We start from the raw sequence: 24,219 nt of genomic DNA, 5'->3' as shown, positions 1-24,219 counted from the left end.
CTCGCTTCTTCTTGCTTCTCGCCACCTGTCTAGCCTGATCATGGTCCTGGTGCATGTTCTGGGGGAGCGGAAGCGTAAGGAATTTGCTCTTACTCTCTTAAGGTATACCTTGTCTCCCAGCAACTAGTTTTGAAAAGGAAATGTTCCAATGTTCTAAGACCCTGCGACTAGTCTTGGTTGTGGTCAGTCGCAGTACCTGGCTTGTAAGATGGTCGCGAATCAGTTCATTAGCTGTATTGTGTACCCCCAGTTGTAGCAGACACTGCGTAGATGCTTTCATGAGTAACCCGAACGCCTTCTTATAAGCAGTGCGAATGATAGCATCCAGATGGTTTAGATTGGTTTTCCCCATACGAAGTGAAGAAAGAAAAACGGAAAGGAAACCTGTAATTTCTATCTGCATGCCAGGGACCATCAGGAATATTTTTCTCTTCAGCTTTTATCTTACGTAAGCGCACCTAAACAATTACGCTGAACAGATGTAAGAAGAAGGTGTGACGAACTCTAACAGTGCTTTGTTGAACCGGGAAGCGCAGCATGCTTCTAAGCATATCGCACCGGGTGTCACTTTGCAAAGCAGCGTAGACTAGTGACGACGTTAACTCAGGCTGGCCGTGTTTGCTTTCTTTGATTACAATACAAAACTGCATCTTTTGCATCACGTACTGAACTCAAAAGAAAGAGTGCAATAATTTGTCAGAATTCCTACAAGACCCAGCTAAATAAACTGTCGCGTATGTTTTGGAATGATATGCAATTGAATAATGAGGAACCAAAGTATTTCCTTGAAGATGTTTTTTGGGGTTAACCCCACAAAATATTCGTGGCCTGGGTTCAAGCAAATTCACAGACCGTCTAGTGTTATACATTTTAGCCTTTACCACTATACCCCTCACTAACCTGTATTGAGAGAACTTCAATTTTTTTTTAAATACTTCAAGAACCATCGCACCAATATTCCAGTCATAAAGACATTCCCTTCCTTTACAACCAAAATTTATTGGCTTTTGCCGAAACAAGTATATATACAACAACAAAGAAGACGAAATTGTTCCACCATTCCTATAGTATACTAGAATACTAGTTCACTATAGGGTGTATTCGCATGATGTCACAGCTGACGTCAGTATGCAGCCGACGTCATCTTTGCGTCCTGTTCTGAGTAGTACTAGTACGGGACGGCAGTGAGCTTAGCTGTTCGTGCGCGTCCGTTTGCTCTGTCACTCTGCCTCATGCCAGCACCGTTATGAAAACTCAATCGGTATCATGAGTGACAGTTCGATTTATCGGAAAAGTTCGCGCGATGCGGACAGAGACCTGTACGAACCAAAACTTTGGTACCGACCAGTGTGCAGTCGATATGCCCAACTGCACGCTAAGCGTCGGCCAGTGCCCACGAATAAATATGTGCGACATTATCAAATTCCTTGTCCTACGGACGAGCTTCGCCAGAAGAAACCAATCGCAAGCCTACTGACTACTCGAAGAACGCAAGTACGTTACAAGTGGATGGGTTAAGAGCCGCGGTTGAAGCAGACGAACTCGCTCTTTGTGCAATTACGTGCCTGCCGTCCTACGTTTATACCAACTAAACCGCTGTGTTTTTGTAGCTGATATTCTGCATAGAAGTGGTTGGTTGGTGGTCAGTGTCTATTATAAAAAACTTATTTGGTGTACTTGCCTCAATCGATCAGAAGAAGTCGGATGTTTGCATCATCTCTGGTGGTAAGAAAGCAAATGAAACCGCTGTCACAGGCCACAGCGATGGGTGGCGCCACTTCGCTGCCTTGCGGGCTCAAAATAACTTTTTCCAACAAAACTTTTGAAATAGAGTGCAGTTTTCGCCAAGCTAAACTTGATTCGATATTAGAGATACATAAGTTTATAAAGTTCTGCAAACCTTCTGCAAAACAACTCTGCCCGCCTACGTTCCTTCGCCGAATCTGCATGCGGTCTGGTTTTACAGCCGACACAGGCGATGCGAACAACCAACTTCTGATCGAATGAGGCAATTACGGCAAACGCAAAGTTTAGCGAGCCCTCTTTGAAGGATTTTATTGCAGCAAAACACGACGAGGAGATGTTGGCAGCGCGCTGCATGCATGCGCATGACAGGAAGCGATACATTGCCGCGCTGCTCTTTTACCGGGAATGTGTCTTCTGAGTGCGTGAAGAACAGTCGCGCACGGATAGTGACAGGAGCTGGCTGCTGGGGCACATCCGAAATATTCCAGTCCAGCCCATTTTGACATACATTTCTGATATTCCATGATATTTGTGCGGTTGACCACCCATACGTGACGTCGCATCTCGGTGAGGTGTCTCGTTCGAGCGGAGTTGCTCGTGTGTACTTTCGGAACCTTAAAATGCCGAGGTTGTTAGCGCAGCTCTTCAGCTTCCGTTGTTTATACTATATACGGGTCTATTGCCGTCTACGATAGCTCAATAAACAATAGATAGCTGCGGATGTCATTGCTTGTAGAACCGCACAACAGCACTTGTTACGTTCGCCCTGTTCGTTCCGTGGACACAAAAATGGCCGACTACGCCTCAATTACCCACAATGCACCCCGCACAGTGCGTCAGTGAATACCCTCTATAATCATTCCAGAAAATAAAATGGAGTATCCGCGTTTGTGGTGGGGCAGAAATAACAAAAAAAAAAATAAAGTGGAGTGCAGTGAAGACCAACGCATCCTTACAAAGAACGCACCTGGTGAGAACTCGACCATGAATTAATTTTGTCTCGTTCTGCCAAGGTTTACGCCCCTCCTAAAAAGAATGTGTCATAATTGGAAGCTTTCGTAGCTTATTCAGACCCAACTCCCAAACAGAATATGAAGATGGTGGTCGCTAGCAGTTTTACTCGTTCATTGAGTGGAATCCCTTCGCCATCGATCGGCACGATGGTAGAGACACTCCACGCCTGCTTTCCGATTCGGCATTTCTCCAGGGCTTCAGACTAATCGTCGCAGTGCACATTGGATAGGATAGGATAGGAAATACGTTAGTTTCTCTACGAGGGTCTTGTGCTAGTAGCGGAAGAGTTCCATCTTCCGTCTTCTCACAGGGTCGGTGCCCCTATTCCAGGGCTCCGCTGAGCTTCGCGTGAAGTCATGCCGCTACCCAACTGATTATTGACTTTAGCTTTCTCGAATATTTTTCTAACACTACTTAGTTGCTGCTGCTGGTGGCATCTCGGACTACAAGGTCGCCCAGGTAAATTTTAAAACCAACTGAAGAAAAACCCCTCACTCCGTTAAAACGTCTCATGGCATTCCTAATGGAGATGAAGTGTCTGTCCTTGCTATAAAATATCTCTGAATTCGAACATTATGGGGTTGTTTTCGATCTCGAGCGAAATCAAGCGGTTAGTATTATTCTTACACCATCAGCTTTTTTCGTTTGTGCAGAAGGGCTACAAAGCATTGAAACCCATAGATTAGTCGAGACGTATTTCATGCAATGCAGTGTAATAAAGGAAAGCTGAAGAAGTCACTTTAGCATCATCCGTTCTTTAATCGCAATTGGTTACTACATTCAAGGTTGAGCTTAGTAGGTTCCAATGACAAAATCTTACAGCGCTCATGAATGAATTTCGTAAGAAATTCTGATCTTGTTATTCAGGATCCAGGCCAGATGTTTATTTAATAAAGATTAACAGCAACACGTGCACACCCCTTACCTTTCAATATTACCTTATTCAAAATTACTTTTCACCAAGCATTTGCAAGGCCAAAATACTTAATATGCGCTTCAGAAGAAATCTGGTAGCGTCTGTTTCAAACCCAATAAGTGATATTTATCTTGGTCACTAGAGAAAATGCTCACTTTTCCTAGATGATAAAGTGAAAAATCATGCGGTATCATAGTCATTCCAAATGCAATATTTAAATATTATCCGTAAGTTGCACGCACTAACTTTCGGTTCTCTTTATTGTATCATTCAATGAAACCTGATTTGATTGCTCCCTGCAAGAGCAGTTCATGTATTGAATTCGGGAATCAGATGTACGGCTGGTAAGCACTGACTGTTTCTTTAAAAAGCACGTACTGTATATTACTTGAACACGTGATCGCTGATCAAATTTCTCAACATCCTGAATCAAGAAATTGATTTGTCCAGTATCAGAATCGTATTTGGAAGACAGTCACAACTATACGCAGTTGAATATAGCTATACATGACGTTTCCTCTGATCTAGAGAAATCCACTCAAAAAGATGCAATTTTTCGCTGCCTGTGGAAAATATTTCGTGCGTCAGGTTTTATTGACTGAAAAGTTAAGGAATACACGGCTTTAAGTTCAATTTAAAAAGGCCAGACAGATTTAGAGTATGCAGTTCACAGGGCTACAACAAAATTATCCACGTGGTCATGCGTGATTTTCAATTTATAAACAAATATTGCTTCTTACATGCTAAAATGTACTACATTTACTTGTTTACTGATTATTGCCTCATGTATAGTGTTGTCAACAGGCACTAATGCCAACGAAAATTTAAAGATGATATCTGTAAAGTTCTGGACTGGTGCGACCAAAGCTGCATGAAAGGTAATTTTAATAAAAGTTTGTATTTCAATGAGCCAAAGCAGAAACCCTTCACCCGATGGCTAATACTATAACAATACTTATAACCGGTCACATTCGTTAAACATGTATGAATACATAAAGCTTTCTATGGCAGATAATAAAATAATTACCGTCATCGGTTAAATTGGAACCGTGCCGCACTGTAGTTCGTCCAGTCTAGAGTGTGCTTCCGCCATGTCGCAACACCACTGTGTTAAAACTATGAAGAAGTAGAGAAGGTTCTGCAACTTTTAGCTAAATTCGTATTATCAGGCTAATGATCCTCTTCATCGGTGGCTGATAGCCACAGGGAATAAATCTTGTTTCTAAGAAGTACGCAGAAGGATTGCTGGCCTAAAGCTGCCTTATCAAATTTATCACAACCGCATTGGTCTGGCCCGCAAAACTTACGTTTCCCCACTGCGGTGGCTCAGTGGTTAGGGCAACTGACTTCTGAACCCAAGGATTCAGGAGTGAAGCAGGCAAAAAGCGAAGTGTTCTGTGCAATCTAAATGCGCGTTCAAGAACCCCAGGTGGTCGATATTTCCAGAGCCCTCACTACGGCGTCTCTCGTAGCGTGAGCCGTTTGGAGGCGATAAACCCAAGACACAAACTAAAATAAAGCAATGTCTTGCTTCTCCATAACAAAGATGATCTCTAATTACTCCTGAATATTATTTGGTCGCACATTATTTGGTCTAAGCTATTTGCAAAATCTCTTTTAGCGCTCACAATTGAAGAGCGTTGCTGTATATCAGCGTCTTTATTTGGATGTTCTCGTGTAAATTATTGTTTAAATTCGTTGTTACTGCATGCAAAATAAACTTTTTCTGCATCAGCAGTACCCCTGTCTGTAGTATTTAAACATAAAAAAATGAATAAGCAATGTGGCGTTGAAGATGTGTAGCCGTAAGATAAAATCGGCACTTTTATAACACCACGCCAGCCAGACAAGAGGGACGCGATGAATGAATGCTTTATTTTCTGAATAATCAGTGGTGGTGTATATCGTTTCCCGCTAGTTTATACACCCGTATGTGGTGTGAGGGTTCATTCAAGGTGATGACAATCTCCTTGAGTACATCGCTTGATTTCAGTTACGCTTCGATATTCAGGACACTGGCAAAGCGGAGTAGACTTAGAAAGGAATGCTGTCAACACGTTGGCACGAGTGCCGCGCTTCCCGTAATTATTAGGCGACGACGGGAAGCCTGTTCCCATCAGTAAAGTCGCCAACACTCTGCCGAGGAATAGCTTTGGCGCCTGGAGCCGTCAGGGGTTTTAGTAACAATCTAGTCGCTGCACGAAACGATTACCAGCCTGTGTCCTTGTTTACCTAATGACGACAGCTAGATCCGCCCTCGCTTCGCTAAAACGCTCTTTACTTGGATGTCCCGAAATGAATTGTGCGTCTCGGGCCTCATTCTGCAAGACTAAGCACAAGCGCCTCCTCCATCTCTGGCCGACGTTAGAGACAAAGCAGAACGCTCCGCGAAGAGATTCCGGACACTCCAAACCGCAGTGGGATTGGCTCCACGAACATTAGCACACGGCCCCAATTCTTCGAGAAGACAACCATGAAACTTCCTACACAGGAGTTGCGTTTACTTGCAAACTCACGGCAACGCTTTCAGGGCTTTTGTTTTCTTTTTTTTTGTGCACACATCTATTTCAGAAGCATTGCAAGGCAGAATTTGTATACACTGCCCGAATATATGTGCTTGCTCGTCTTTGTTTCTCATTGACGTTTACTTTTTTTAAATTCTCAGCATTCACGGAAAGTTTTTCTATCCACGAACTACTTGCTCACACCTGCCTTGCGCATAGCTGTCATTTGTGATATATATACTTTGGCGTAGAATGAGATTCGAGAGTAGATTATCCTGAGCCTTATTGATAGCCCTTCAGCAACTAATAATTCCGCTCTTCCAGAAACAGGTTTCAAAGAAAGCGCTGGGTGAACTTTGTTATATTAGTGTGGAAATTCATGTCATGAATATTGCTCTGCACAGGCTTCAAAACTCGTAAATAAGAGAATGTGGAGCGAAGGCAAATAAGCCCCTCTCACTTATCCCTATTTTTAGGCGCGTTTCATTTCCGCAGCGATAGCGACTAAAGTTCACTGACATTCATGGATGTATGAAGAATGGTTGCCAAATACCTACAGCGCTTCTCTCCTTTGTTGGTTGTTGGAAGCACCACAAAGCACACTGCATATCTCAGAACATCGCCCATAAAATGCCTGTGGAGTCAGGAAATTTTCAGTCAACGTTTCCCTCTTGTTCTTTCTCCTATTTGATGATTGCAGAAACAAATTTTTACTGTTCCGTACACTGTAGACATCACAGAGGTACTATTTCTTTGATATAAATTCCTGAAGCCATTTCGCGAGCATTCCTCAAATTATTTTCTTGATAGCTCCGTGGATCTTTTTTTTTTCTTTTTTGCGATTTCGTGCGTTGAATCACGATATCTTATTGATCGCCGAGATTGTGTGACACGAAATTTTGCGTTACTCTCATTCAGGATAAGAGAGAAAACCAAAACACTTCTGGGATTTCTGGGGATTCGATGGTTTGCTATGCATTGCCGTGAGAGCATTTTATAGCAATATGTTTATTCGTTCACGTTAGCTCTTGGGATGCACTTTTTTAAAATCATTTAAAAGAAAAAAGAAAACGAAAGTAAACGATGTAAACTGCAACAACAATATAGACTCTAAATATCACCGAGAAAATTGTTTTCATAATTTTGACTGATACCTGAAAAATCAAAACAAAATTTGCTTACACATCATGTATTGATTTTTGCTTTATTATACACTGGCGATATACACTGGCGTCCCTCACCCTTTGTCATTATGTAGCGATAATTTTCGTTTCACGGGCAGCGTAAGGAAACAAGGTGAAGTTCGGTCTTTCAATGAAAACAAAGTGAATCGGAGTTAACCGAGAGCCGCAGATTTACAAGGCCTTTCCGCCACTTTAACTGCGCCTCTCATTGTTCGTTTTAAGACATGGCTGTACCATTTCATAAGCATATAGCAATACACAGGAGGGGAAATCTCAGGAAAGCAATGATCAGTGCCTGGTGGTCCGGTCGAAACGCGTATTATACTCCCATTCCGGCGGTTGTAAGATGTAGATGTGCAGCAATTATTCGGTGCAATGAGACGTTTCTAATATGTAAATCCTTCAGGCTCGCTCACTTCAAGGGCCTGCATAACGCCTGGCGGATCATAATCCAACGTGGCGCATTCAGGTTTGAGCGGAACTGCAAGGTTTCAGATTTGGCGGAAGTGGGGGACGCGATAAATGCCTGGTATATAGTTGGCGCTGCGAAGTAGTAAGACAGAAAATTTATTCATTATAATCTTGGGGTTTCTAAGGGTAGATGTGCAGGGTGTACATTTTGTTTTTGGAAGATCAAATGAATGAGTGAATGAATGAATAAATGAATGAATGAATGAATTAATGAATGAATGAATTAATGAATGATGCCTTTTATGACCTGTCAACTCAACATTACCAAAAACGATGCGTTGCTACAGCTTAAAACCATCCTTTCCTATCTGCCATGGTAGCTCGCGCAACAGCAAGGAAGAAAGCACTCACAAATAGAACTGAAATACAGCCACAAAGCATGTACGTCTAACAGCTTCAGGAAATTCCTGTTTGTCTATCACTGAATGAAGGGCACATTCCTCATCCCTGTACAGATCATGCATACAAGGAAAGGAAAATGAAAGTGTACAGATGGTACATACTATATCCGCCAACTGCACTCAAGTTCCGATGCAGATTAGAATATATGAAAAATTGTAACAATAAATGCTTTGAAGGCTCTTCATGTATAATGACTTTTTTTCAGAAATATTAAACTATTAAGCTATATAATATCGATGTCTGCTCACTGTATGTCATGACGTAGAAAAGGTTGCGCCATGAGAAAAGGTGCCGTGTATTTTAGATTGCAAATAACAATCTACTCAATCTTAACAAAACCAGCGTCTTTACACAGAGAAATCAAGTTGCATGAGACTAACACTGAGATTTTGAGCATATTGAACGTTGTAAAAGTAAGGAACTGTGTGGGCCAACATGGTTAATTCACAATAAATATATTACTCGTTTTGAGCCCTCAAAATTTTCATTTGATTTTCCTTGGGGGCTTCTCCTCTGGACCGCAAGATGAATGCATCGCAAGTTACTATATTTCCATGTGTTTGAAGTGTGTGCCTCTAGCGACCTATCGTGCCAAGAATTGTGTTTATTATTGCACAGATATTCTCCATGTCCATCTTCCAATTGAGCGAATAGGTTAAAACGACCAGACGCTTTGCAGTTGGCACGTGTTCAATTTTTTACTGGCTAACCAGATGCTAGGATTTGCACGAATAATTTTGTGTTTACTTCGGAATAATACTGAATTTTATTCGTGGCATTTACCATTAGGGAAATCTTAATTTATTATTGACGTAGCAATAGGAATAATTGATTACCGTGTTCTAGCAGATAAGTTTTCGTGTTACCCGGGACAAAAATTGCAAATTATATGCATGCACTACTTCGTGTACGAGCAGAGGAACAGCAAATATGTCAGTAATGTCAATAATACATAACAAGGGCCCCAGGAGGCTATCTTACACTACACAAGACAGGACAGATTGTAAGGGTGATATACTGTCATTAATAAAAACCAATTTTTGCGATCTTTCAAATATGAATGCATTAAAAATAAGCCGGTTCCTCTGATGCCAATGTACTTGACTTTATTTAGCAAGATATCATGATTAAGCAGGTCAAATGATTCTCGAAAACATCACATATAAAGAACAAGAAGGTTTCCTACAAACCCATTCAACATTACCTCTTTTTCTTTAATGAGTGCTGTTTCTGTGGAGTTTTGCTTTCACAAACCGATCTGACTATCTGCAAGAGCAGAAAATTTAACTAGGGATTCATTTATTTTCGCACAAATACCCTTTCAGAAACATTTGAAAGATATTGACAGAATTTAAATTAATACCCTAATATCGGCCTAGTGATGGGAATTGTAAAACTCCCCTAGCCGTTTTTGAAACGCTTCCTGATTTCGTCAAACCCAACAAGCGATTACATTAGTCGGATGGGCTGAATACTAGTAAAAACTTTCCTTCAACGCTAAAACGAGAATTAATAAGCCCGTTTGAGAAGTAGCACAATTTTTACGATTGACAACCACTTGAGCTGTCTGCATAAGATTTCGAACGATCGCACATGATACAGTAAGCTAATATATGAATTATTATTAGGTCTAATATGTCAATCCCAAGCGTGAAGGGGTTGATCTGAAATCCACCTTAATAATCAGGTATGGAATTTCTGGGATTTGTAAAAACTGTTATGATTTCAGTTTCATTATTAGGATAGATAAACTAGGATTCCAGAATACTAAGTGTGTTCGATACACGTAGCGTGCACTTTGGTCACTGGTTTATGCAGTAGTTCTTGCGTAACCTCTGGAGTTTTAGGTCTGCGTTCAGGAGGACGCACTCGTAGAAATAATTTATCATAGAAAGTTTTTACTTTGAACAGGAATACATTATACGCTTCGTACACGCTTTCTAAAGCAACCGCGTGGTTGCGACTTGTTTCTTATATCAGCGAACGATAACTTTGAAGTGTGGGCATATTGGCGCTTCGAAAATGTAGAAAAGGGGCTGCAGGAGATCGATAAGGGCTTTCAGCAGGGACTATAGATAACATATGCAAATAGGTCCTTACATAATACAGTATAGTCTAAGCTTATTTTTGCATTTTAGTGTTTGTGATTATGCTCTCAATAGAAGATGTCGAAAACATGACGCGCCGGAGTACATCATAAAGCTGATAAAAAAACCCATAAGACTCAAGTAAGCTTGTGAATTTTATCTATGTCGTTTAAGGACATTGCGTCTCACTGTTGAACCCACACAATAAATATACTTTCTGGTTAGTTCTTATGTAAATATATAGAGTTTCAAAAATATCTAGGTACACTTTAAAAATTTCTTCACTTGGACGACATAGTAAGGTGATAGTATCTTTTTTTTTCACCTTATACGTTAAGGACTGTAACTCTATATTGCGGACCTTATTAGTTTGTTATCTAATCCAGTTTGTGTTTTCGAGATCTGTAGTGACACTCCACCACCCTGTGCCCAGGTCTGTTGAGAACAAACTATGTGTAATAACTTAGTACTAAATAGTGTGCCTCTTCATAATACCACGTTTCGGTTTATACAGTAATTCGCAAAATTTATTTGTGAAGTTATCAATCAATTGACACTTGAAGTCAAGCATTGTATGGTATTTAATTAGCTCGTTTAACTCTATCGGTGGTAGCAATTCGTAATGGAGGATAACCTCCTAGGTCATCTTCCCGGGCAGCTGAAATTAACTGCACAGTATTGAACTATGTTGTCAATGAACAGGTTTAAAGCAGGGCTGGACATTGCCAGCAGCGCGTCAACATTATGCCCAGGGTTTGTGTAGCTTGGGTCGGCTACGTCACTGCATTTTTTGCAGCGAGTCGTTTTGAGGTTTCCGTGTTTGGATCTGGTTATTAGATATCGCGAAACGACCGCTTCCTGTCTCTTGGGGCATTTGTAGGACGGCGGATATCGGTGCCTTCCAATACGTACTACTTGTTTGGAAAGGTATGCATACTCTTTTTGCATTGCCTCGAATGAGGTACTGCACTCAATGCCGGTTTTCGGCGGCCGCGCGGGCTAAAGTGTGTTCAAGATGGCTTCCAGAAAGTGACTCATGACGAGGGGTCAATAAAAAACAACCTTGGGAAGTGATATTGGCGTAGAGTGTAATGTTGAGCTTTGTATTTTTCATTTTCAAGTACCACTGCCTCACACCGGGTGCTCAGTGCTAACAAACATTTCACCACACCTTTGTGAAAATTTGGTCCATTTGCTGCAGATATGGTATGCTTCATGTTGAACCTACTGTGGTTTTGTTGAGATTATGAGTTCGGCGAAGCGAAAAACTTGATTTCTTTCTATAAAGTGATAACGACACGTACCATGGGATATCGTCGCGAATAGTATGCCCTGAAATCACAAGAAAAAGTCAGTCTGCCTTAACAAAAGAATGCTGCTCGTGCTTGAAGACATGACGAGAAAAATAGAAACATGTCGAAGTAATATATGCCGCAGACAAATATTGCTTACGTGATTTCATACACATTGTCACTAAATTAGGCTCACAAAAATTTTCGAGGAAGGTGACAAAAACGTATAGGTATGAGTTCGTTGGTTGATACTTATTGATTCTGTATTGCAGCAAGTAAGAAAGAAACAATGGAAGACACTTGGGCTCCGCCTTACTGATACCATAAAGTTAACAATTCCCTTCAGTGTGTTCGAGTACGCAGTGTAACTGTTCTTTGCCCACGTTAAGACATTAATAATCAAACGTGGAGTATTTTCTATCGGTAAAATAATTCAATTCAATTCAATTCAGTTTATTTCCGTCAAAGCGGCAGGGGCTCGAACAAAAGTGAAAAACACTTCACTTGACGAGGTTCAAGCCCCTGTGTACAAGGCATACAGTGGTCGTACAATACAGCATACAGCGGTCGCAAATGTTTAGATAAAAGAGTGCATAATCTGCAGGACAACCGTTCATAGAAAAAAATAAATGTGCAAGGACATTGCATAATCTGAAGCAAACATAATAAAATAAAAAAGCTTCATTTTCATGTTAAAAAATTGCTCAATCAGTGTAATGAACAAAATACATATATACAGTGTGGACAAAAAACAAAAAAAAAAACAAAAAAAAGATAAAGAAATAGTCATCAATATACAATTCTTAACGAAGGTACCATCTCTATTATGATGCAAAAAAAGTCTTCAACGTTGACATACTAACATTTTCTACCATGATATTGTGAGTGTGGAGATAATTAAGTAATGATGGAAGTGAAAATTCCAACATTTGACGGCTAAAGGTTGTGCGTAAAAAGGGAACTTTCCAAATTTCTGGTGACCGGGATGTAGACCTACCCTCCCTTAAACTTAAATTTTCAATGGATGTGATAAAGGCCTCATTGTTATGTAGACCTTGCTTGTACGTTCTTGCCAAGGTGAGAGTAAAGATTATGTATGGGAAGCATTTTAAACTCCGTGAAAAGGCTTCTGGTGTGTGTAATTGTTTCTGCACCTGCAATGAGTCGAACGGCTTTTTTTTTGTAGAATGAAAATTTGGTTTATATTTGTGAATGTAGTGTTACCCCAAACAAGAAAACAGTAATTTACTACAATAAGAGAACGAAAGCGTAGAAAGGACGGCAGAAAATTAGTTGGGTGGCTGTTAATAAGCTCGTAGAGGCAAAGTGGAGGCACCTAGCACCGGACCAGATTAGGGAGGCCTTTGCCCTGCAATGGGTATAATCCGGCTAATGATGATGATGCAAACAAGCCCACAAAATGAGTCATGTTTATATGCGCTGACACTTAAATCATATTAAGAGTCCTCCTTTTGAGTTATTATCATTCCAGACATATACGATCGAAGGATAACACCACGGGTGACGTTGGTTGCTCAGCACAAAGCCGCCACTTGGATGATGAGGGATTTTGACGCCAGAATGGAAGCCTTAACGCAGTAGCGTAAACATCTTGCGAGGCACGTTTTTCGTTACTCTCCTGCCGAGGGCTTTCTTGATAGAGGCCCTTGTCTCTTGCGCTGACAGGCGGCTTAGTCTTGCAGTACAGTTCGGCCCTGTCCGATCGTTTTGGGAACCTTCCATAAGGCCACACCAACTAAGCTACTATACTCACCGAAGGCTCCTGCGAGCAATGCTTCGATGCCTATGGCACATGGCATGTTTATTGTCAGAACCAAGCCATGTTTGTTCCCGAGTCAGTGACTTATGAAGGACGGGCTCCTGCTTCATCGTTATCATCTGCGAATCCCATACCCAGAGTGCAAGGCAAAATAAGAGGTCAGGTGCGTGAAAACGACTGCAGCTACTCGATGATCGCTGTGCGTAGGCGCACCTTGCTTGGCCTCCCCTGCCAGAGCTGCCGTTTTCTGTGTCAATGCGTGGTCGGCAATACGGCAGATATATATCCTCCCATTTAGACCCGGTCAGGTCGAGGCCGCGCTGATTCACAGCGAAAGTGCACGAATCTTGTTCTAGCTGCGTATATCGATGTTTATTCGCTGCTTTCTTGAGGACTCCGAGTGCAGCTGCCAAACGAAAACGAAGACATCGCGTGCCTCATTGGCCTGATAGAGGCTTAGCTTCGGATTGAGGTCAGTCGCAAGTTATGGCATGACAGTACTGCTTTGAATGGGAAGTGTATTTTGCTCAATTAGAAGCTTTGATGTCTCATGCGGAGCTGTAAGCCAGGTCACAGCCGTCCTATAAGCTCGCTGAGTTTATATTACTTGTCGAGCCGTGCCTCCTAATAAGGAGCGAGATGATATAAGTATAGGCTTTGTACCATGGCGTGGATTGTGTTACGTTATAAGCTTTTCATGAGTAACTCCGTATCTCTGTTTAAGGCTGGCGGCCATAAAGCCATAAACACACTGGAAAAAAAATGTTTGGTCAACTCCTCGGCAAAGTTGCTTATTATTGGCGTTTGCTTGCAAATGTAGCAAAGAAAGAGACTACGTAGAAAAAGAGATCTGGGTGCAAATCCCTCTGGTACGTGGTACGCTATCTAGCGCTTGGAACCGAGGCAGACATTGAAAGCCAGAAAAATAGTTTCAAAATACGAGTGAGGGTAACTTAAAAATATCCAGTACCATTTCTTCTACCTCTGCAAGATTATACTAGGCATACTCCCTTACACCGCACTGAAATGTCGAAAGGCCGGGGCCAATGTTCCCTTCATTTTTTAAGCCTCACAAAGCATATATGCCGCCGAAAGTCCTCTTGGTGGTCACACAGTTTGATTACCCATGTTGCAACGTGCTTCAGTGAGTAAAAAGGGAAATTAATTAGCTCCACGCTGTTAACTTTCACTAAAATCAAAAGACACTGTACAAACGCAGGTTTCCACACCTAGTTATAAATCCCAAGCCATCGTTCTCACATAAACTAGTCGATGGGCTCAGGAACCAGACTACTCATCGGCTCTCCCCGGAGACGCCTATAGAATCCCAAAAGCAGCGACTGCCCCTCGAAGAAGGTGAACAGCAACACGTTCAAGCACTCTATGATGTCAGGGCGTATTAAAGAACTGCTGATCGCCAAGACTATCCTGAAGCCGCCCGCTACAGTTTTCCTCGTTGTCTAGTAGTTGCTGTGGCCAATCTCTTCCCTGGGTCTGAATATGCCAGTACGCTTGCAAAAGCTGTTATTAGTACCGCCAATATTCGGCATTGATTCTTAAGGGCTATGCCGCCTATGTTGCGCATGTGTTATATAGGCTGTCGGTTATGTTGTTGTGTGAACAATACGTGTTCGGCTCGCAATTGAGGGTTGGCTCGAAATAAACGTGTAGATAACGACACTGCAGGAAGACGTAAATGATTCTCTTGGAGCACAAGTCTAGCTTTCTGGGACATCAGTTTCAACCATGAAGCATCTATATAACATTGTAAGATATCATTATGAAAACAGAAAAGTGATTGATTCAATGTTCAGTTACGTCAGCAAAATCTTTCTCCTAAAGTTCTTAGTTGACTGGCATCTAGTTGCTACGACTGGCAAGCAAAACCAATGAGGAACGTGCAATAAGAAAAATGATAATGGTGAAAGTTAAGAGTCTCCGGAAATTAGGTAGGAGAGAGGCTCATAGCACACCGCAATCAGCATCGCGATGTCAGGGCGTATTAAAGAACTGCTGATCGCCAAGACTATCCTGAAGCCGCCCGCTACAGTTTTCCTCGTTGTCTAGTAGTTGCTGTGGCCAATCTCTTCCCTGGGTCTGAATATGCCAGTACGCTTGCAAAAGCTGTTATTAGTACCGCCAATATTCGGCATTGATTCTTAAGGGCTATGCCGCCTATGTTGCGCATGTGTTATATAGGCTGTCGGTTATGTTGTTGTGTGAACAATACGTGTTCGGCTCGCAATTGAGGGTTGGCTCGAAATAAACGTGTAGATAACGACACTGCAGGAAGACGTAAATGATTCTCTTGGAGCACAAGTCTAGCTTTCTGGGACATCAGTTTCAACCATGAAGCATCTATATAACATTGTAAGATATCATTATGAAAACAGAAAAGTGATTGATTCAATGTTCAGTTACGTCAGCAAAATCTTTCTCCTAAAGTTCTTAGTTGACTGGCATCTAGTTGCTACGACTGGCAAGCAAAACCAATGAGGAACGTGCAATAAGAAAAATGATAATGGTGAAAGTTAAGAGTCTCCGGAAATTAGGTAGGAGAGAGGCTCATAGCACACCGCAATCAGCATCGCTACCGTGATCCGCTAACGCGCACCGCCAGCGCGTTGCACTGATTGGTCCCGACCCGTACTGAAGGTGAGCCGCCAGATAACATGTGACGTTACCTGGCACCTCCGAGGTGTGTGCGAATGCCCAGTGGATCCCGCCGTTAAGTATGATTGAAGCATATCACTGAACGTGCTATTTTAAAACTCGAAAACTCTCCCTTTTTTCTTATAGTAAAGTGTTTATATCTGCTAAAAACATTGCGTGCATAAAGGACTTCCCGTTTAAAAACGCTCCTTCTGCAAATTTGTGCTCTTGTATTGCTATGGAATGTTGATCTATTTTAATCAAGAAATAATATGCAAAAATTTACAAATAAATTAGATTGCGCTTTGGAAGCGTTCCTTTCGGTCCACTAGCGTCATTGCACGAGGCTCCATTTTAGTGACACGAATATCCTCATGCATATAGTGTTAACAGCTCCGTTATAGTTCTTACTTTTTACCGCAAGCTTCTGCCTATGGCGGAAATGGTGCAGCGTCTGCTGAGGCCGGAAATTGTTCTTGCCAATTCAATTTTTATTCTTCTGCCAGGGAGACAGAACAGTCGGCACCGTTATAGAAACTGCATGTCTGCGAAATAAATGCAGAACATTTTGGCGACAATTTTATTACCATGCGCACGCGGTGTTTCACAGGTTCTGCTCTTTGGTCGCCTAAGTTTGTGTGGCTGGCTGAAATGAGACACACATATATAACAAATTAAACCTCGTTTTAGTGCGAGCTGCATTTCACACTCCGCCGCTGGGCTATCTACATCACAATCTAGGTCCTCACCTTCCTCTCTCGGCGGCGGTGATGAAAGGGCCGCGACATTTCTATGCAGCTAGCCCATAAGCAATTAAGACAATTTTTTGCTCTAGGTTGCGGCCTTCGCATTAGAGCTTTATCGATAATATTACTCCCAACCGCCTCTAACGCTCGCCCCGCTAGTAGACCAGATCGTGAGTCAGTGAAGAAAACAAAAGGAGAGAAAAATCTCAACGTACTATTAGCTTCGAAGGTGTTTAACTTTCATTAATTAGATTACTACTAAAGCAAAGTTCGAATAATTAAAAAAACTCAGGCGCTAGTGTTCGAACTCAGACGCGCTGTGCACATTCAGTGCTTCTATTACTACAACAAACACCTGCCCATGATTAGGCTGTATTAATTAGAATACCAAGACTATACTTCTTTTTCTCTTTCTTTCCAATTTCGCAGCCGCGTTTAACAAGTCTACAATAGCAAACATGGCGTATGCTGCTCTATGCCCCTGCTTTTATTGCTACCTCGTTTTCACTCTTTGCATGCTTTTTTTTTATTTCTTCTGGAATATTTTCAATATGGTCTTTACTTGTTCAATCATATGTACTTTCAGCCAGTCCATATAATCGCGTAAAATGCCTTTGTTAATTGTCTCTCACAGGGAGGTATAATTATGACGTAAGCAAATCATCACCTTAACACGTATTTGCACTCAGTCTCGATGACGTGAAGTGTGGTTAGACCAGACGGCTTTTGAAAAACAGCGTTGATGGACACGTCCACAACGGATAATCATGAAGGTGGGCCTGCGGTGGAATCGCGATTGTGATTATGAGAAATGGACAATGGACAATCGCTACACTGCCAACCTCTGCGAATACATAAGCGCAACTGGACTTCATTCCTTCTTTTAACTTTCTATCTCCTGCATCCCATTCCCCCTTTCTCAACTTATGCCTTGTGGCAAACTTTTCGAAAAAAACAAAAACAAAAAAAGACAGCGCGACAAGAACGAAAGGAAGACACACACGAGCAGGCGCTCTCTGTGTGTGTGGCATATGTCATACCAACTCGCCCAGGCCTCAATTCTAACCAGAATAATTTACTTCTCAGTGTCAGAAAATGTGGCATGCTAGTGTTTGCGCCGGACGCCCAATCCTTCCTTTCATATTTTGCTTGCCTTTCGCACCTATATGAAAGAGCACTGAACAAGGGTAGAGGGGAGAGCCTCAGTTTGCAGGCTGAGCCAAGGTTTCGGCATGTGGACTTCGTTTGGGCAGAGCGACATTCACTGGCAGGGGTTTAAATGCGCTTTTGCTTCTGAATAAGAAAAGCTGGAAAGGAGGGGTTGGGTGAAAAGAAGTTGGGTCGAGAAGTGAAAAAAAAATAATTATAATAATAAACATTTGTTCAGTATGTATTCCTCAGCCTGGAACCGGTGATCCGGTCACCTGAAAAAGAATATAAAAAAGCGGCAGTACCAGGACAAAGTGCAATGAGGGGTGGATGATTCGTCAGCAGCTCAAGAAGTTTCGGTGTAGACGCAACCGTCTTGAAATAGGACAGGCATTCCAAGGGGTCCTCATAACAAATATATCGGCAAGGGATCGATTCTCAAAATGTTTCCTCATAGGGAGAGAAGGACAAAGCAACAGAATAATAACAGGAAAGCGAACTACACCGCGGGCAGAAAGTTAGGTGGCTGGATGAGGTTAAGTTCGCTGGGGTCAAGTGGATGCAGCTAGCACGGGACCGGGTTAAGTAGAGAAATATGGGAGAGCTAGGCCTTCGCCCTGCAGTGGGTATAGTCAGGCTGATGATGATGATGATGATGAACCACACGTGTCAATCATATCAAACAAAAATGGTTCAAGGGGCAACTAAAGCAGGAAGTGACGAGAAGGAGACGTGTTTGGAGAACCTTGTGCCGCTTATGCTGTTCCGGGAGGGGGGGGGGGGGGGATAAAGCCTATATTTGTTGTGAATAGACTGTACAATTAGGGCTAGATGGGATCGCCTTGCCGGCTAGTTAGGGTGTAGAGGAAATATATTTAAGGGCCGCTAAGGTTCCTTTCGATATATTTATTCCTGCTGGGCCCAATGTTCTGAACTTATGTATTAGATATGGCTCTTTATATTTTCTATCCCTTGCAGATTTAATGTCTGACTGGATAATATATAATTTAATTTCTTTTAACTTAAAGTCTTCTGATTGAATTGCTGGGGAACTGCTTTCGGGAGGTTTCTGCCTGTTTCTGTCCGATGGTCACCCGTGATTGGACTGGCGAAGGCAGCTTAAGAATGCTTTGTTTATATGAGAACGTGATCTGGGCCAGTTGACACGAGCACGCAATGCGAAGTTGGCAGAATGGTAGATGCGATAGGACGAAAGTTGGCGTTCCTACTTTTGCAGATTACTCTTCCTGCACCAGCTTCCTGTATTCCGGCAATGTTGGATAGCTTAGCGTCTACCCTGCAAATTCGTCTTTCGGTGCACTAAAATAACATTTAAAGCCCGGCGACCTATGTTCGACACTGCCATACTTCTACTGCTCTCCTCCGGCGATGCATTGCTCGATTCTTTATCATGAATGTACAACCCCGGTTAACGTAGCCATGACATTCGGTTCCCTTCAACAGTTCATTTTGGCAGTGGCGACAGATGAGGTAGGACGCAAGCGCACTCTCCTACGTTTACAGGTTGGTTCAAATTTTTTATACCTGAACTTGTTATGTTTCCTGCCTTTCATTCCTGCCCCCTGCTGCCGAAGGTAAGCATTGTTACTCGCCCTAAGCTGTAGGGCTGCGATGAATGCAGGACAAGTGTAGTGACATTTATCTGACTTGTCATTAGCCTCCGGAAAATCGAGATCGATTTGTGTGCTGTAGTGAATGCGCTTGTGACTAGCAGTGAGTGAATGTTCTAGGCTTTCGAACGCTGCGCTTTAGACACCCTCTGAAGCTGCTGGTAAGAACATTCCTGAAGAACATTCCAAGAAGCATCAATCCCACGGCTTCTCGAAGTCGACGACGCTACACTCCTTTTGTCAAGAAAGGAGCACCTCCGGCGCCGCACACGTGCACTTATCCCTCCGTGTGCGATATCCCTTCCCCGCGGTCTCACCCGTGCAGAGGAGGTTGCGCTTAGGAGGATCCGGGTCGGTGTTGCCCTTACACCAGCTGTAACTAGGACGTGGTCATACTTCCAACACTTATATCCTCGCCCAGGATGCCCGATCTGTAACAACGAAGATGTCGAGGCCGGCATCCACCACTTGCTGTGGGACTGCCCAGCACTCAAGCCAACACGAATCCGGCACCTGAGCATAGCTGGCCTTTCAGCAACCAATCCTGCCTCATACGTCACTTGGACGCAGGGACCTCATCATCGCTCACTTCTGGACTTCATAAAATCAGCCAACCTATTTCCATTCATTTAATCATTTATTCATCCTTCATCTCATAACCTACTGATGCCCTGAGGCAATAAATATCGACTTAAAAAAAAAAAAGAACATTCCTTCTAGTACGGGCACCCACAAATTTAGCTCGGATAACGAAAAGCGCCCCTTCGACTGCCGCTAGCGCCGCGAAACGATAGTCATCGGGTGCGAGGTAATGCTCTATACTCGGGGACAACTTTCTGTGGCAATGGAGCCAAAGCTTCGGGGGCGGGGCTTTCATGCCTGTGTTACTACGCCATGTAGGTCTGGGTACCTGGATCCAACGCTTGTTCATGTTTAACAGTTTCCTTGGCTCCCACTAAGCAGCAACATATCCTTTTACCTCGCTGATGGGTTATGAAGATAGAGTCCGGACTAATCAACAGCGCGTACGACGTACGATGTCAAAAATAAAGGTGTTACGAACGTGTTACGAATGCGTTACGAATACTCGTCTGTCAAAGACAGACGCACGTTATGAACGCGCGCAGAAATGGGCGGATAAAAGCGACAGACGCATCCGACCTGGCCTCGCGTACGCTGCTTGCGGTTTGTGAGATTGTGGACAAGATGTGCAACCATTAACATGAACGCTGTGTAATAAACTCTCGCCGTAATGGTTAGTACTGTAGTATAAGCCTGATTCAATAATAAGGTGCATAGTTCAGTAATAGTATAACATGCAAGAACATCATCTGCGAAATTTATGGAGGCACTGTATTCTTGGGCGGAGCGAGCTGGCGTGTCGCGGCTCCATAGCTTCCACCACATTGTAACAGAAAGTAGTCCCCGAGTTTAGGTACGTTTATGGCGGCGGACGATAGCTGGTACGCAGCTCCCTTTGGCTGCATTTCGACTGTGCCCGATTGCCGTATAGACAGCGGGGTGCTTGTTACGCAGCCGTTTCTGGGTGGTTTGTTAGAAGCTAGATATCTCACACGCTCGGCTTTCGCGTCAATTTCAACCTGATATTGCGCGCTAAACTGCAATACCTCGCATGACTGGCGAGTCTCTTCCGAAGACTGCATATCTCACAAACTAATTGCTATGGGCTGTGTGGTGCGGTTTAAACTGAATTCCACATAGTGACAGGATAATTTTAATGTATTGCCTGAGTGTATAGGAAGCCGCACCAGCTAGCATGCGGAGAAATGCCTACGTATTGGGCATGCTACTGATGCGGTGGTCGGACACTGTCGAAAAAGGAGTCAAAGCGACCTGCGCACCAGCTGTTGTGAGCCACCGTATACGTACCGAAAGCATTAGCTCGCACCTTTTGTCTATCGCTTCGCGGCGGTGGGGACTGTCAAAGTCACGCTTTCCCTCATTCGTGTTACGGGTGCGGATGCCTGTACATGTAGTGTCGCAGAAAAGTGTCACGGTAGATTTAAGTCCAGTCAGAAAGGAACATTGGTACTAAATAGCATAATCATGAAGCTCGTTATCTGGTGGCAATAAAGACAACTGTAATGAAAAGAGAAGACTCTCCCCAACATATGAGGGACCAGTATGATAACATCTTGCTTCAAGTCCACAAGATTGAAAAAGTGATTACCAGATTTGATCATCCTGTAACGCACCTTGAGGACATTTCAGCTATGAAATTGTTTAATACATGATGAATAAGGCCAGGTCGAGCTGCGTAGCAGGAGTCTAAGCTTGGAAATCCATGATATATCGTTTGGGGAGAATGAAAACCTAGAAAACATCAGCGATATTCCTTCAAAATTTAGCACTCTGTCCGTCACCAAATGCATTGGATGCGCTTCACAGGCCAACAAGAAAAATGTTTCTAATCTGTGAGAGATGATTCCAATTTGTTAGAGATTAATAATTTAACGCCGTGGTGAATTACAGAAAGTTGACGGCAAAAGTTTTACACCAGAAACTTTGACACGAAGAGTCAAGGTATTTTCAAGGCTAAAAAAGACTTTAAAACTGTTCACGGCTGCCGTTTTGCATCGTATATCAATGGCAGGGGCCGATGCGCAAAGCCAACGGTCGCAGTGCTTGCCACATCAAGCATGAGTCTGTAATTGCCTGTAACTTATGATGCCACAATACTTTCTCGTCCTTGTTACAAAGCTCATACCTCAATTACTTCCGAGCGACTTCAATAAAGAGCTTGATATCTGCTACCCCAATAATGACTCTATTAAACGTTTTCACCTAAATGCAGATTATTTCTGTAATACGCAGGATCACCTTAGTCTGTTGCCAGAGAGTTTTGATTTTAGTATGAGATGTTCATGTTGACAGAAGAATGTTTCTCCTATATGACTAAGTGTACGGCAATGTATCAAGCGCATTTTGGAAATTGCCGAAATGGTCATAAGGATGGGCGGAGTGTCCTTGCTTAAGCTTACCCGCCTCCAGCATTATTGTCATCGCTACTACCATTGTTATTATTATCACTAACAGCAGCATCTTTATCGTCGCTATCATCATTATGATTACTTGCGTCGTCATTGTCATCATCATCACTACTATCATCCTCAATCGAGACAAGAATTACTATCGGTTTCGCACGAGCACGGTGTGGCATAGTGGTTAGCCCGTTTGGCGGGCGATCCGCGGGATAATGGCTCCTCTCCCGGTGAGGACAGATAATTAAGAGCGTTCATTTTAACTACTTAGTTTGCCGGTTTCAAGAACGTTTCTCCGTCGCTTCCATATTCAAGATGGCGGCCAAGTCACTTGATCATAACTACACCATCGTAAATAATTTCTGAGCTACCACGTGGCCACCCATCCGATGGAGGGCAGCACCTGTTTCACCATGTGTGACGTCATGATTTCCCACTCCCATATGACAAATCATTGCTTCTTGATCTACATGTTCATACTGGAAGTGAGGTGGTAGGATTATACTTGTGAAATTCGCCCTACGCTCTTTATGGTACTAACACGGCCGCCGAGCTCTTTTTTTTTCCTTTAATGCAATGCGGCGGAAAATTTCGTGGAATGCATCCTGTGAGCTGACACTAACATCTTCATGAGCTTAGAAAGGCTTTCGTTTGATGATTTGAGAGCTGTAAGTGTCAGAGCGTAGTAACAGGGCCGACATTGATGTATTGAGCCTTGGTAGGTTGCTAGTATCTGGAAATAAACTTCAAGATTCGGAAATGGTGAACGCTATAAAGTGATGGTTTGTAATTAGTTCAGCAACCTTATCCAGTATGAATGCTGCAGATGTTATTGCTTCATACTATAATTATTCGTCTTTCTGGCTCCAGTGGCGCTGATGAAATCATCACTGTCTTTTATCGCCTTATCTCTAGTTCTTCCTGTGATGCTGATTGTAAACAGATATTACCGGTCAAGTATGTTGTCGACGTAATCGCGCGTCTTTAGCCATATATTCGATCTCTCATTCTTTCAACATCTTTTTTCGCAAAGTTGCAAACAGTGAGAGTGCTTTCATCAATTAAAAACATTAACAATAAAATTGAGCTCGTGGCACAGCACTTTCGCTCTTACCTGTGCTTTCCAAGTGCTCTGAAAAGGTAATTCATTCCCTCCTGTTTTTTTTTTTTTTTGTTTCACACACAGTACAATCACTTGATCATAGCCCGACATCAGGAAATAGCTCTCTACAGAAATACCCTTTTAGAGCAAAAACAATTTATTTTGTGTATTATTGAAAACTGATGTTTAGTACTGGCCCTTTGTTGTAAATATATCCCGCAAAGTTCAGTCTTTAAATCAAGATACTTTTACTATAAAACCCTTCAACAAGGTTGACGACTGGGCAAGTTGGTAAGGGTTCATACTTAACCAGCCAAAGGACTAGACACAGGAAAGGTACGACGTTGACGTTGTATTTACAGCGAGAAACAAGATAGGAGGCTTGTGCGCTAGAGTTAGAAAAGGGCTCGACTGTGTAGCTCGTGATAGTTTTCGTTGTGCAGTGCCACATAAGAAAAAGTTCACCACCTGCAGAAAGAATGTGGTCTATCGCATTCCGCTCAATTGCGGCCGGTGCTACTACGGGCAGACAGGCAGATGT

The sequence above is a fragment of the Amblyomma maculatum genome, chromosome 2, assembly GCF_055883805.1.
Source record: "Amblyomma maculatum isolate TAMU_Amacu chromosome 2, ASM5588380v1, whole genome shotgun sequence".
Classification (NCBI taxonomy): Eukaryota; Metazoa; Arthropoda; class Arachnida; order Ixodida; family Ixodidae; genus Amblyomma; species Amblyomma maculatum.
This window is presented reverse-complemented; position numbering follows the sequence as displayed.